The following is a 16,018-nucleotide window of genomic DNA, read 5'->3' on the forward strand; positions in this document are numbered from 1 at the left end:
TCAGACCCCTGTAGCTGGGTTATGTCGCTGAAATCATTGCTGGCACACAGGGATGCAGTTTACAGTGTAGAGCTTCAGCCTGGCAACCAATACCTTTGGCAAGTGTAGGTTCAAAGTATAAAGTGCTAATGGGTACTAACAGGAGGGGCAAATTGTAAAAAAGAGAAGATAGCCAAAAATACCATACAGATTTAATTTTTTACTGGAAGAAACTGGTATAACTGTGCTGCTTTTTTTTGTTTGTTTGTCATATGCCTATGGACATGTATGACACCCTATTGTATAGGAAGCCATAGAGCTGAGTGGAAACATAATGGTTTCATACATCTCATACATGCCTAATATCAAAATGCATTTTACCTCTGGTACTGAGTACTACTGATCATTCTTACACTAACTGTAAAGGTGTTTCTATTCATACACACAAGGCAGCCAGAGCTGTGAAAGATATTTTATCACCACAACATAAGCTGTTTGCAAAGCAGTGAGTATCATTACTTTCAATGAGTACATCACCTTTCCAAATAAGCAGAGTACAGAAATTGGTCAGTGGAGAAATAAATTTTATAAACTGATATCTTTCAGTTATGCTTTGAAAGACATTTCTTATCCTTAAAAAGTTAAATTTAAAAACAAGTACTGCAACATGCTATTGATATTGAGCATAAATTCTTTCTACCCCAGATATTTTAGGACTGTCCATGCTTTTCAAATAATAAGTATTTAGAGTTAATTAATCTAAGATATCACAATGTATGAAAACATATTCTCCAGAAACAATTGTTCTTGCACTGATTATTTTCTCTTATTACAAATCTGAATTTGTCTTTACTTGTTTATGGTAAATTGTACTGCCTTTTGAAGCTGATAAGAAAACAGCATTTTTCAGTTTTGTCAGGGAAAAGAAGAGGAAGGGTCAAAAAAGTATTTGAGTTTAATAATTTTAAAACAGTGCAAGACTTTGGTAAACACGTGTGTGGTTTTAAAGGGGAGGGTGAATAAATATGATTATAAAAGTAACCAAACATATACATATGGATGCTTGGATCTGCATTTGTTATTGTCTCCATTCTGTGGAATTTGTAATTCCATCAATAAGGGAAGAACATAACAGGCAGCAGAAGTAGAGAGGTAGATGAGAGGCTGGCTGTTTGGCACCTGGCAGTTGTGGTGGTGCTACTCCAGCAGCTGTCCCAGGAGTACAGCACAAGGCATGAAAGCTCCCTTAGTCTCCCCAGTAAGCCCAGCCTTGCATATGCATCTGGGAGGTGAAGGACTAAGCCTCAGAAATAGTACAGAGCAAGCCTAAAGGTGTTGTTGGTCACTTGTAAAACAGTTCTAGTAATTTAGGGAATTACTTCCACCATTCACGTCTGCACATTTTTAGGATCCCTTTGACTGAAAGCTGAGTGGTGATTTAAGCAGAACTGAAATACTCACTTGTTTGGTTGTTTTGGCTGGAGTAACAAGCAGGTGACATTAACAATACCATAAAGTTCTTCCTCCTCAGCTGAGGACAGTGCTGGGTAGGTGCATTACTAGCCTGTTACAGTATCAAGTACAAAGTACACTTGAACCAGTGGCAAACTTGGTGTATGTGAACCCTTTTCTAGAGCTTCTGTACTAGCTGGAAATATTTGATATTTTACAGAGGATGGCTATTTGTGTGTCCTTCCTTCCACTCTTCCACTGAGATAAAATCACACACTGGTGTTCCGTAAAATTTGCTCTTCAAATCTTAGATGCAGTTGTATACCGTGAACAGAAAATCATGTATTTTAGGACTACAGAAATCAATGTAGGATAAAACACTTGCCAATGTCTGTATAGCCAAGGCATCAGTTCTTTAAGTCTGACTCTTATCCAACCAAACATTCAATATATTGGTGTTTACAGGAGCAATGGATACATAAGGAGATTGTTTGGCATCTTCTCATCTGAAAGAGACCTTGTTCTTAACATAATCACTGAACAGCAAACACTGTAATTATCACCTTTTCATGGAAGCTGGTGGTTCTGATGTGTGTCCAACAGGCTTTTTCCAGCAGCTGAGAACAGTAGCACTGTTGCTGTCAACAGTTAGTAAAAAGGAGTGATTTGAGGGCTGTCTTGAAACTTGGCAGATTGCTATTGCCTGTCTTTTAGTGTTGGTTTTATAATCTATAACCTACTAGGTCTATATGATAAAGAGTGCAGTACTTTTCTGGTAGTATTTCACATTATATTGAACAGTTTCAGTTGAGTTGCATAAGATGTACTTGGTCTGTTTTCTTAAAAACTCTACTTATGGATCCATTTTCATTTCTTCTTTCCACCAGCTTGATAGAATTGTGATCATCAAAACCAGAGTATGAGAGAATAAAACAAAAGTCTGAAACTCACGATGCTGTGTACTCATCTGTATATTTGAAACCAGTTCAAGATGTTTTATGAGAATTGTTTTTAAAAATGCCAGACATTTGGCTCCTTCAGAGTGGTGAGATACATTGAGTGAAGTGCTGCCTGGAGCTGATCAAGAGGAAGCTGTCAGTGGTAGGGTATGAACGATCTGCTGATTCTTACACTTTGGAAGTTGATGTAGTGCTCAGAATCCAGCACATCACATGCTCTCTTCAGGGTTTGTTCTCTTTTTAAGAGAGGCACAAGAAGTGATGCCAGTGGGCATTCAAGAAACGTGAGACTTGGCCTTTTTGAGTCTGTTCTCATTCTTTCCTTGACCAGAAGAGTGCCCAGTCTTAATCCTTTAGGCAAGCAAGGCCTGTCACCTCTCTTGGATGTGTACAAATGTAAACTGGCTTGAAGGGAAATCAAGGGTGAGCTCTTACCTGCTTTCCATGGCTTTTTGTGTATTTTTCATTGCAATATTTGAGGGAACAGAAAACAATAATTTACACAAGGGACCTGTAATTTAGTCATTAATATATTCCTGTGGGAGCTGGGGCTAGGGGTGTGGGTTCCCATCAGTGGGTTGGTAACTGAAGAGCCATCTGCTTCTCAGTGCTGAATGAAAGCGGCAGTGCCCAGAATCCTGTATGCAATCTGCATCCTCTGCGCTGGTTGATGTTCATAATAGACTTAAGTGATAGCTAGTAATCTAGATGGCAGTAATGAATATTTGAGCATTTAAGTTTAGAGGTCATCTCACCATCTGGCGGCTCAAAAAGATTTGAAAATTGGGCTCTCAAAACTACATTTATGGGTTTGCCCGTATGTTCTGCCTGACTGCCATCTGAAGTCATGAAAAGGAGTCATGTGAACCTCATCTGTAGCCTTGTCTCAGTGATTCCAAGTTAAATTCTCCCTTCCCCCAAGTGGGTGTCTGCTGGCACATGTTTTAGTGTACTGGTAATGGTGTATCTAAGCCTTACTGTAGCCACAAATTGAAGAGAATAGATGTACACCCACAAAACATTCCCTGCTTAAAATCTGAGTCATGGCTGTGAATCAGAGGTGTGCTCGTTGCAGCTGGTGAAAGAGATTTGGGAAAATGTAACACTCCTCTTGGAAACAACAGTAGTCTGATTTTGGGGCAAGGAAACTGTCCACCTGCATGAAAATCGGCTCTAGCATTAAGATACCTCTGTCTAGGGAGAAGACCCCACATACCTGTCGTCCATCCTGGAAGAGTTAAAGGCCAGACTGGATGGGGCTCTGAGCAGCCTGGTATCATGGAAAGTGTCCCTGCCCATGGCAATGGGATTGGAACTAGGTGATCTTTAAGGACTTCTCCAACCAAAACCATTCTATTATTTTTGAGTGATGTAATTGAGAAACTGCACTAGCTGCTCCTCAACCCTCTTTCCTCAAGGCAGTAGCCTTGCCTGTTTTCGATGGTCTCTCTCTTTCAGAGCACTGGGCATTCAGTTTTTTTTTAAAGTGTATTTTCAAGGACGTGTGTAGTTTGGCAGATAAGACGGGAAAGAAATGAAGCTTGTGCCACTGAGCACGACTGGTATTAACTCAGTGGGGTGGGCCAGATGGGGACGTGCTCCGGCCCTGAGCGACAGCCTGGCAGTTGGGGCAGCAGAGTGTGGAGTTTTGCATGTGGACTGGCAGACCCTCTTTATTCTTTCCCACACCCAGGCGCAACCTTTGAAATGCAGACTTGACAGGCAGAGCTGGAATATCTGCTCCTTCCCTTCCTGGTGCAGCTCCCGTGCGCGTAAGGGCCGCGTGTCGGGACAAGCCTTGCTTTGCCAACAGAGCCCATGGAGAGCGGCAGCGCCGTCACCCTTTTGGCAGCAGGGGAAGGACAGGGCTGGCCGGGACACGGCCCTGGGGATTGGCAGGTGGCAAAGGAGGCTGTGATCTGCATGGACTTAATTTTAATATAGGGACAAAGATCAGAAACTCTGTGCATAAAAACACCAGGAAGCATGGGATAAACTTCTTAACTTAATAGCTGAGGTAGCTCAGGAAACTGTAGGTTATGTGGGTCATTTACAATGACAAAGATGAAAATACGACAGGTTAAAAGCTGGTTTATGCTCAGGTTTGCCTTTGCTTTTGACTTTTTTTTTCATTTTTTCCTTTTGTAAAATAAAATACAGGCTTTTGAAAAGCAGATCTTCAAGAAGTTTTTTTTGAAAGGGGTTTTTTGTGGAATATTTAATCCTCATTTCCTGTCGATGTGCACTCTGGGCTTTGTCTCCTTCAGAATTCCCTTCCACACTGTCTAAAATGGCCATTGTGCTGTTGCACATCTGCAGCAGTGGTTGGCTGGCTGAGCTCCAGACACAGGAAAGTTGTTTCTCTTTGCAGGGGCTGTTCTTGCTGCATCCACCTCATTGTGATCAGCTCCTTTCATATCCTACCATCTAGGCTCTAGTGCTACCTGGTACATTTTGTATATGACACTTGCATATAGCACCTTAACACTTTTTTTTTTTTTTTTTAATCTGTGCCTATAAAGGTATGTCACAAGTTTCTACTTCTCTGTCTGCTTCTGTAGCAAGTGGTTTGGCTTAGCCTGCCTTAGAATGTGATTTTATTACTGTCGTACTTACATGAGCTCTTGGATAGTTGAACCACGTTTTCTACAGAAGTTTGCTATGGTTGTGTCTGTTTTTTTAATTATGAAACTAAAAATCCCAATAAACTCTGTCCATACAGACTAAAGTTTTGATACCACTCCTACAGAGCACTGAAAAGCAGCATTTAGTGCTTCATGTGCTAGAGAGTAGTATTTTGAAATAACTTTTTTGATGTCCTTAGCAATCCTTTGGGGGATATATTGTTCATTTTTGAGTGTATAAAATGCTTGTGAAAAGTTCCACTTAGCTACATTAAGTATGCTTAAGTTAAAGTATGGACAATATAAATGCAAACTCCTTTTCAGGCTATTACCTGCGGTAATGGAGGAAGCAAATGTGACAGAACATCTCTGTATTCAGACTCTGCTGGAGGCTACAAATGCTTTCAGAAATTTTAGAGCAGTTACCTTCGGTGTCAACTGCTCTAAAATCAATATTTTTAGGTTTTGTTTCAGCATGGAGGGGAAATATCCTTCCACTGTTCTGATTTTGCACAATGAGATTGTTCTTTACTCAACAGGTTCATTGGTGGAGTGGAAAAATTTGGAGAAGGTGACAGAAAGCTATCAAACCTGCTTGTAGCAGTTCTCATCTTCCCTGGAGCCACTACTGCAATATGATTCCCCTGCTAGCTCTGAGCAGCAGAATTAATTGTGGTTGTGGGAAACCTGGGTGCTTTCCTCAAGGTGTTACAGCAGAATCTGTGCTGATTGAAAGACTTTCCAATCCTAGTGACTAGTTTTTCTGCTGAAAAGGTCGAATATTGGGAAGACAAATATGCAGAAATGGAATGGTGTTGCTTCTCCCTGGTCAGATAGAGGCGTTCGAGGTGCCTGAGAGCCTCCTGCCAGCAGAGGTAGCTGCGGCAGCTGAGCTGGGCAGAGCGAGCCTCGCTCACTCCTGCGGGTCCCAGCGGCATCTTCCCACAGCAGCAGCCAGCTCTTCCTACCTGTGCTCTAGGAGAGGAAATGCTCTCCATGATGGGCTCAGAATTTAGCACTTGCTGCAGCAATGTGAGCTGTCCAGGACCCAGCAAGGAGAGCTTGGAGGGCTCAGAACACAAACAGAGTGAAACACCTTTGGAAGCTGGGAAGACAAAGTCCTGCTGCTGCCATGCTCTTAAGAATTTGGGTAGTGAGGTTGGCATTCTTGTGACTGTCCTGTGCAAGGCCTTGTGGATGATCCTTGTGGCGCCCTTCCAGTTCAGGATATTCAGTGATTTCATTATCCCTAATGAATATTAGGACCCTAATTCTGTGAAGCATTTCTGCTGAGATAGCTGCAAACTTTTAGCAAATTTGGGTGGAAGAGGAAAAAGGGGAAGGTGCTTTGCATCACAACCAAGTGCCTTCTCCGTGCATGAATAACACATCTTGCAGAAAAATGTACTTTGCTTTTCTACTCGAGGCTTGGATAAAGGTAACTGTTGTTGTAGGAAGAGGAGGCTGGGGGAGCACTGCAGCTTTTGAAAGGTGTTGATCATCCTCTTGCCAAGACCAGAGTAAGAGAGAAGGGCTAAGAAACAACACAGGTGTGAAGCTGTTCACAGACAAATCACTGTTAGTGTAGAAGGGCCCTAGGACGGTGGGGAAAGATACAGTTTTGAGGTTTAAGGGAGGAAGGAGGAAGAGGCAGATGCAGAGGTAACAGTGCAAGAATGTGTTACGTGTTTTGATGGGTGGTGCATAATTTTGTCTCAGGCAGGAAAAATCCCTAACCTACAATTGACCATCTGGGCAGTTTAAAAGCACAAGTAGTAACTGATGAGAAACTTCATGTCTGATTCACTGTAATTTACTCCTCTCTTAATATCCTCATTCTCTGTGTTCCTGTTAGCTGCTTCATCAATTCCAAACCTCTTCCTTTGAGTTTTGTGTGGATTATCTGATAGTGTGAGTTTTTGAAGCCTTAATGAAAATAAAGGGCTCCTCATCTGAGGATGTTGCATGTGAGTTAAATGGGGATCTAAACTTGGCTTAAGGAAGAAGCTGGAAGTAGTGAAAGCTATGAGTTACAGGTGCAGATACCACCAACATTTTGAAATGGCTTAGCAATGCTGTTATGTGAATTCCAAGTGAGCAGGAGAGAATGGGAGAAGCCCTGAAGCAGAGAAACAGATTGGGAGTGGAGCCAGAAATCTATACTTGTCTTACCATTTGAAACAGGCTGTAGCTAACTGGAGAGAGGGGGAGGTGTGACAGTAGAAAATGGATATAATAAATCCTGTTATTTGAAGGCTGGTCCTATACCATTTAATGCCTCCTTACTGTTCTGAGATTTCTGTCTGAAAGCTGTTTGCTTTTTTTTTCCCCAAAGCCTTTATGGGTTTGTGGTTTTTTCCTATTTTTTGTGGCAGAAACAAATATTTAAAAGGGATTTTTAGATGCCTGGATGTAGTAATCTGGTTGGAATATAAAGGGCAACCTGATAGTAAGAAGATTTAGAGATTTTAACCTTTTATATTACAGAATACTTGTCTTCACAGATTCATGACCTTGGTCGGTGGTGCTGTGGATCTGAAGAAAAGTGAGGACTCATCTGGGAGCAGAAGCCAAAATTTGCCCCAGGTAGCCAGGGAGAGTGTGCTTTCAATCTTCCCTGGTGGGGTCCTGAATTCCCTTGTGTTGAGCAGCTTCAGTAGCAGGATTGGAGAGGCCTCACTCCCAGATGAACTTTTAGCAAGGTGCCCCTAAGAGTCTGCTTTGGATTACCTCGGGCTCCGTGTAGGGAACTGAGCCTGGGTCTTCTTCCTGGGTGTGCACTCTCATCCCCAGGCTATTAAATAGAAGGGATAGGTGAGAAGGTTGCTGGCTTCCTTTGGCTCTATTTTAAAAGGAAGTATCTGCCATCAGTACACTTCATGGGGTGCCTAATCTTGTTGTGTGTTCTGAAAACACCCTTCAGATAGAGCCCCTTAGGGGACATGAGGTTCTGGAGCCTGCTCAGGCTGCAGTGCTGAGCTGTTCAGCCCTGCTGAGACTGAGGCAGTTCTGGGCATGCACGGAGGTGAGACATCACCTATCCAGAACGTCTGGAAATCAAAAACGGTAAGGTACCTCTGTGTGTGAAATTTCAGCATCACAGTTTTTGTCATTATTGGGTTTAGCTTGATAATATGGTTCAATATTTTAATTTTGAATAAACCTTGACCTAGTAAAGTCAATCTCCATCTCTATGAGAAGCAGAGATTTTTTTTTCTTTTATAACTTCAAGCAAAGGTTGAACAAATTTTAATGGGCAACCCCATTGTTGGATTAGTGCCCTCATTCAATCAGAGCATGCAAAACACAAACCCTAGGCAGAGCTAAACTACAAAGCAGAGGAGATTTTCACAATGCTAAATGGAGTGAAAGCACCAGGGGAAAAATATCTGAAATCCTCTTATATGATTATTTAAACAAAAACACACACGCACATGAAACTAGCAAAGTCTTAGACTGGGGTGCCACAGGGAACTGGCAAGAAAACAGCCTGTTCTAGTTGGATGCTTTGTTTGATAACAGATGGAAGCTGTAACAAAGCAAATACCCCAGGACTGCTTGTAGGTCTCTGTGGACAAGCTGACCATGAGTCTTTTGGCCCCTTTCTCCTTCCACAGCCAATCCCTGCTACCTTCCAGCTCTTGTCACTACCCCTCTCCAGTTGCACTGTCCAGTCTTTTTTGCCTTCAGGTTATTAGGAAACCTCATGCTCATTTCTTCCAAACCCTCATGAGATGAATTTCTCGGCCTTTCCATGCAAATACCCTTTGTCAGCTACAATTGCACCCATGTCTGTGCTGTGGATTCCACAGGATTAGCATTCTCTCTTGGGCATCTTGCTTGCTTGCACTGGCCTTCTGTGCACACACGCCTTTAGCACTACCAAGAGACATCAGTATGTGCATCTTCACCAGAGTCTAGCTAGCATTACTACAGACTTTTAGAAATAGATTTTAAAGTCTTTAGGAATACAACCTTATTTTCTGTCTTCTTTCTTTAGCAGCTGTTCAAAGGCACCTGCATCCCTTTTCAACTAAAATGGTAACATTAATAACAGTAGGTTCCACAGTGGGAGACTGGATTGTTGAAGTTGTATGAAGCTTTCTGAGAACACAGGGTGGGATGGGACTGCATAGTTTACATGGGCTGTTCCCATTAATGTTACTCTCTGCTGTGCTGTATGGAACCTTACAGGTGAGGAATTACTTTAATTTTGTGTAAATTGCATCTAGTTTATGGGGCTGAGGCCAGTGATTATACTCAAAAGATGAAATATAATATAATGAAATAAATATGCATAAAATTGCATGAGAATATGAAATCCTAGGTGAGAGGAGCTAAAGGGAAAATAGAGAGAACGAAGCTGAATAGCAGAATGAATACCATTAGATTTGCCAGGCTGGGTTCATATTCATTCTCTTCCCCAAAAGGAAATGGATAGGTAGAGGAGAGAATTTGGCTTCCAGGCTTTAATCCGAAACTTGTTAGGCAAATCATGAAGATTTGATAAGAAACATCCTCAGGTACTGCAATAATGAATGGCCTTGCTCTGCTACATAGCTGCTGGTGGCTTGGAGCATGGTGGCAATCCCTGAGTGTCTTTACTCCTCTGGATGTTTCCAGGAACAGAAGGAAGCCATGGTGGTTGCCCAGCTGGAGAAAGTGGCCATGAGTCAGGCTTGGCCTCTTGGATCTACTGCCAGCATGCAAAACCCCCTGGGCTTAGTTCTTACTGTGGATGAAGAGTCCATGGTGGTACCTGAGCCCATCCTGATTTTGGAACCACTGGTAACACATCATTAATGTGAGCCAAAGCTCTCTCCTTGGCTTAGCTGTGGGTTGGATTCTCCTCTGGTACAGCCTTGCCAGGAAGAGTTCCTCATGGCTCCAGCTACAAGAACATGAGAGGCTGGTTCCTGAGTCCCGACCTACTTGGTGGAAGAGCTGTAGAACTGCAGAGAGTCTCCTTGAGCACCTCAGGGTTTTGAGGGAATTACTTTGATTTAAAAATATTTGAAGGATATATATGAACAAGGAGGAGGGTGGGGCGGGGACCATAAACAACATACAGACAATCTGGGGGCATAAAAAAGCTACAATAAGGGATGATTGGGTGAACTGAAAGAAAATTTCAAGCTGAAGTGAGGAAAACCTTCCTTACAGTGGTTTCTAACTGTGCATTAACAGCATTCCAACATTTTGGATACTTAGACCTTGAATGTAACAAACAGTAAGAATGTAACTCAAGAGAGGCATTTGGCAGAGTTCAGTGAAATAGACCTATTCCTACTGAATTTTGACTGAGGTGCTCTAGGAGAGCATCTACAGAGCTCTGAGAAGCTTTATTCTTTGTCCTTTGCAGATATTACATGCGAGATCAAAAATAAATTAAATTCATTGTCTTAAATAAAATTACCCTTGTTTATGTCTTTCTAAGTGAGCTGCAGAATAGTTGCAGTTATTTTAGAGAACTCAATTATTTTCTAAATCTATATTGAAAGCAAAGGCCTCTTCTTTAATTATTTAGGTTTTGTTTTATTGAGTAGACAGTTTATAATCATAAACAGTTTTGCATTTAATAACAAACTTTGAAACTCACACTTTGAAACTGTAGGAATTGTTAAAATTTGTATTTGTTGAATTAATATATCCTTTTATCTAGGAAAAAAAAATCCATTATTTTAGCAGCATGTATAATCCTTTTTTGATGTCAAGAGATGTCTAACTTCAGAAGTCTAGAGTGTAAAGGTTTGCACCTGAGTTACTCATCTTCTGTTCTTGTATAGTCAATAGGAAAAAGTAGGTACTTCAGGGTTTCCTCTGAACTGTTCTGGCTCCTTTCAGAGAATAAAGGCTCCAGAGATGCTGCTGAGTGGATCTCTACCTGTGAGAGGAGTGCTGGATGAATAGGTTACACATAGACACCTACATTTATGTAGATGAATGCAGTAGTGCCAGAAGCTTGGTCATGAGGAATGCTGTGAGGTCAAAAACAAGGCTGGACCCAAAATTTGGAAAAGACATTGCAATTTCTCTGAGCACTTGAAAATGTTTAGGGTTGGAACAAGACCCAGGAGGAGCTGTGGGAAATCAATTCTCGGGATGCTGTAAGGACAGGGGGCTTGTTGTGATGGGCTTTGGTTGTGGGGTTGGACGTGTAGAAGAGGACGTGAGCTGACAGACGTAGCCTGCTCCTACCAGGGCTCAAGGCACTAATCCTTCACGAAGCTCAGGCTGCTGCTGCTGCCTCGATTACTGTGAGATAAAGCTCTGTTCTTTGAGCTAATGGAATAATACAATTAGGACAAGGCACTGCTCATAAACTCTTATCCTTTAAAGGGCTGGTTGATAATGAAAAAGAAACACCTGCTGTGGCAGGTACAGAACCTGCCTGACCAAGCCTTGCTGTGCTGGAGAGACACCATGTTGTACCTGCCCATGGCTCTGGAGTGGGAAGGACAGATCTGTTGACAGGAATTAGGGAAGAGGTGGGAGCGGAGGAGAACTTCATGAAGGTCACAGCTGTGAATAATGTGGAAATTATGAGCAGGGATGAAGTTCCTTTGAACAAAAACTATGGGACACCAAATGAAGCTAGCAGGAGCCAGGCTAAAAGCAATAAATAGTAAAGTGGATTTTCATAGGATGGGTAATTGAGTGGTTAGACACTTTGCCTAAAGGATGTTGTGACTGCAGAAAGTTCTTGTGGCTCAAGAGGAGACCAGACAAGTTTATGGAACTCTGTGAAGGGCTACTAATACCGAAAAAGCCACATTTAGCCAAGAAATCCCTGAAAAGGCCTGGAGACAGGGAGAATATTGGCAGAAGTACATATTCTCACACTCCAATATGGTCTAGTGTTTAAGGAGTGAAGGTACTGGGTTTTAGAGGGACCTTAGTCCTGACTTGTGCAACCATTCTTAAGTGTTCTCTCACCTCCAGAAAATTATTTAGTCTTCCTTAAGTTGGTAGCTTCTTTTCCAAAGCAACTTTTCATGTTCTTCGTATTATAGAACCATATTTTCTTTTCCTGTCATGTTATAATAAAGATTTGTTTTGCTGGCTTTACTTATATTTATTTTTAAAAGGAGATATTCATCTCAGGGGAACAAAGCTCATTTTAAAAAAAGCCTGATTCATGCCAAAGCACTTCTGGGAGATCTGTTTTTGTACTTTAGAAGATGCAAAAGTAAATTTAACTTGCTGAGGTCAGACTTTCATCTTGTTTTCCAAAATAAGCTACAAAGAGCTGTTTACATTGTTGTTACAAAGCAGCATTGACAGCATCAGTGCTGTTGCTGCATCGATGGGCGCATCGACAGCCTTCAGCTTTCTGTCCTGCCTGCTGTGACTCCTATTGCTATCTCCATAGGGAAAACAGGGTGGTGGAGTGTAGAGATGGACATAAATTTATGGAAGGTGAGGGCTGATAGCATAGCTACAGCACATTTCCCAGGATGAAGGAAAAATCTGTCAAATCTGTATCATTAATCTATTTTCACAATGGGAAGAGCTGCATTGAAAGATCTGTTTTAATATTTTGAATATGCTGTGTAATTGTTGTTATGCAACTACAATTGTAAAATCCCAGGCAGTTGTCTCAAAATGAAACTGTTTCTGAATGTCCAGATTTGAACCTTTGTAACAGAGATGCTGGGTACTCACACAAAGCACTGCAGTCCCTGGGATGTCTGTTTTGGATGGGCAAATACTCTATGGAGTGCAAAATTCAAGTGAGATGTTTGAGTTTCTGGTTGGGAATCTAAAAATCAGCATAGTCTCAGCAGTTTCGGCCTTTGTCATCCTCTGCTTCACAGATTCACTGAGGAATGGGTAATGTTATCTGCTCAGCTTGGGGTTATTGAGAAGAAAAGCCAGTATTCACAAAGTTTTTATAAATAATTGGCCAATACACCTAGTGCAGTGTAAGGAAGATTTGGGAGTCTGTAGTGAATGTCTCTTCAGTGAGATAACAAGCATTTTGTGCCTCAGGAATCCTGTGACAAGATCACCATGTGGTTGTGCAATCTCAGTTCTGCTTGCATTTGTCCTTTTTTTGTAACAATAGAGTTACATTTTATTCACTCTACCACCTTTCAGAAACAAAGATTTCACAGACATGTGAAAATGGCACCTTGAGAAAAGCACTGTCCTTTCTATGGGCATGGGTACACAGAGGGCTTTTCTCAGTGAAGCCTTTAGGGATTTAAAATACCTCTTTTATGGGAGTGATGGTGCTCATACTGTTGCAATGGAAAGGTACTGATTTTAGGAGTAAGGGGAGCTGTGTAAATGCATAGACAGTGTAAGTACACCCAAGTCAGAAGGAAATAAACCATAAGAAGCCAAACCTATATTTGTCATGAGTTAAAAGCTATCCTCAAAGAGTGCAAGGAGCTTTTGTCCTTGGTGGCAGCAGGTAATAACATACCAGTGGTGACTGATACCAGGGAAAATTACCCTGTGTAATGAAGGTTTCAGCAGAGTGTGTGCACTGAGCTGTTGTCACAACCTGCTGGCACTCCTCAGCTCTCACTCCCACAGGCAGTGTTACATTACTGTGTCTGGAAATCAGGCAAGAAACAAAGACCAAACTGCTGTCCTGGAAAGCAAATGTTTATTACTCCTTTTCCTGGTGGAAAACGCTTTCTGCCTGGTCAGTAGCAAAATTAGCAAGGAATGTGTAGGCCGAGCTGACTAATCTCCAGAGTAAAATGCCTTTGGTGTGACAGCAGAAAGCCAGGATGAGAATTGAGGTTAGTCCCTGCAGTGCTGTGCGTGTGTGTTGCAGGAGCCTGCTCCCGGTACTGCTGCTCCTGCAGTGTCCTTCCTGCAGGAATGCAAACCCCCAGGTGATGCAGGGTGAGACATTTATGCAGATTGAACTTCAAATCTCTATGTTTAAGGCTCCCTTTTGTGTTATTTGCTCTTGCACATTATTTACTTTGTGAGTACTGGGCCAATTAACTATAAATTCCCGAAAATAACTTTTGAGAAGATCTGGCTTGTCTTTTTGGTTGTCAAAAATAGACATGATGCAGAGTTCTAAAGTCAGCTGAATGTATTACTGAAAGGATTAGAATTACTCCAAATTTTTGAAGATGAGTGAGAAAATTACCCTTTTTTTTCCAAATTGATGCTCTAGCAACAGCAGTTTGAATCAATATGATAAAATGTTTCCATTCATCTTCAGATGTTTTGGACTGCTGTTTTTCCTGGTTTTGAAGTAGCAATCAGTGAGACTGTTGTAGATGCCATGTATAGTATAGACTCCACTCCATACTCTTTTCCTCTGAGGCTCATGGAAAGCATATGGACTTGCTACCCAGAGATTTAACAAATGCCGTGATAAATCACCTTGTGAGACCTTTTTATCCTGCAGAGCTCTTACTTTCTCACAGACTTTGCTATTCTTCATACAATTATATCAGACAAGTTGATATAATAAAAACAGATTTAAGGCCAAGAAATGAGATTGCTTGGTCTGCTTTCATTCCTCCTTACCACCCACCTGCTACTCTTTGCCTTATTTTCTTGTTTTGCTGCATAGCCATAGGCTGAAGTTCATGCTTAATCCAAATAATTTTAAAAAAACAACCAAAACACCAAAAAACATGAGTTGGACATTCCTAAAAAAACCTCACAAACCTGCTTAAGCAAGCTCCCTAAAATCTCAGTAGGATTATCACTGAGCTATTGGGTTTTACTCTAGGCTGAAGTGATGCAATCTGGTGGAAGGGCATGGAGTCTCTGATCCATATCTTGCTGTCAGAAGTATTTCTATCTGGAGTGCATCCTGCTCACAGACAGGGAAGCACAGGCTCCTCACCAGCACAAGTTTAACACCAGAAGCATCTGGGTCTGACCCTTCAGAGGCAATTGGATTAGCAGCATCAGATATTCCATCCTTTGAGAAAGGTGAATGTTGTCTGGTTTTATGCAAAGGAAAGTGATCCCTATTCAAAGGCAAACCAAGATGTTCTCTGTGTTTGAAAAACAAAAGAACACAAAAACAACCCCTGAAAGCACAACAGTAAGCAAACAAGAAAATCTTAGAGCAGATAAGGTGTAGTAGGGCAATGCTCTCGTGGGAGATGAGACTTTCTGGATATAGTCACACAAACAAACAAACCGTAAAACCTGTCTGCAGTTAGGCAGTACAGGTTCAGTGATTACTCCAAAATATTTGGTTTTTGATTTCTCTCTGCTAGTGTCATTCTGCTTTTGCAACACTGAAGTCTCAGAAGTCATTAAAAGATCTTATATCAAATACAAATGGAAAGCAGAGGATGCTGTAACTCACCTGCTGCCCCTGCAGTCATGCTCCATGAGATAGTCTGGAATTCCTCAGCAGAGACCCTGAAGCTGCCATTCATCTGATGATCCTAATGTGCTGAAAACATTTATTCAAAATATTCCAATGTAGATAAGTGATTAGTTTGAAGGTAAGCATGTTGTCAACCAGATCACTTATTTTCATATAATTTGTATCATTCTGTCTCTAGACTATAATTTTTTTCCAGGTCTGCCACAAAATGTGTGTGGGTAACCAAGAGCTGTGGTTCACCAGTTGCTGTGTGCAGGGTATAAGTCAAAGGAAACTCGTTTTTGGACCTGGACTCCAGGGAAGACTCTTGAAGCTACACTTGGTAGCTGAAGTCTTCTGTTTAAATCCAAGGGCAGCACAGTTTTGGGTACTTGGTGCTGCCTGGCAGTAAGAGACAAAATACCAGAAAGATGTTGTTGCAGGTGGCAGCTGACTATGGGCTTGAGTTCATCACAACCTGCTCTGATTGATCAGCAGTAACACAGTTAATAATTCTGGTCAACACTGCTACACTGGTGCACTCACACTTTAGAACAAGTGGTGAACAAATATTCAGGTGCACACCTCCTTTGCTCCAGATTATCTAAAGTTATAGGAATACCTTCAGTTGATATATACAAGGTTCATACTTTTAAAACCTACCCACTTCTGTGTGGTGCTGCAACCCATGAAAGTAG

The sequence above is a fragment of the Sturnus vulgaris genome, chromosome 1 (assembly GCF_052056855.1).
Source record: "Sturnus vulgaris isolate bStuVul1 chromosome 1, bStuVul1.hap1, whole genome shotgun sequence".
Classification (NCBI taxonomy): domain Eukaryota; kingdom Metazoa; phylum Chordata; class Aves; order Passeriformes; family Sturnidae; genus Sturnus; species Sturnus vulgaris.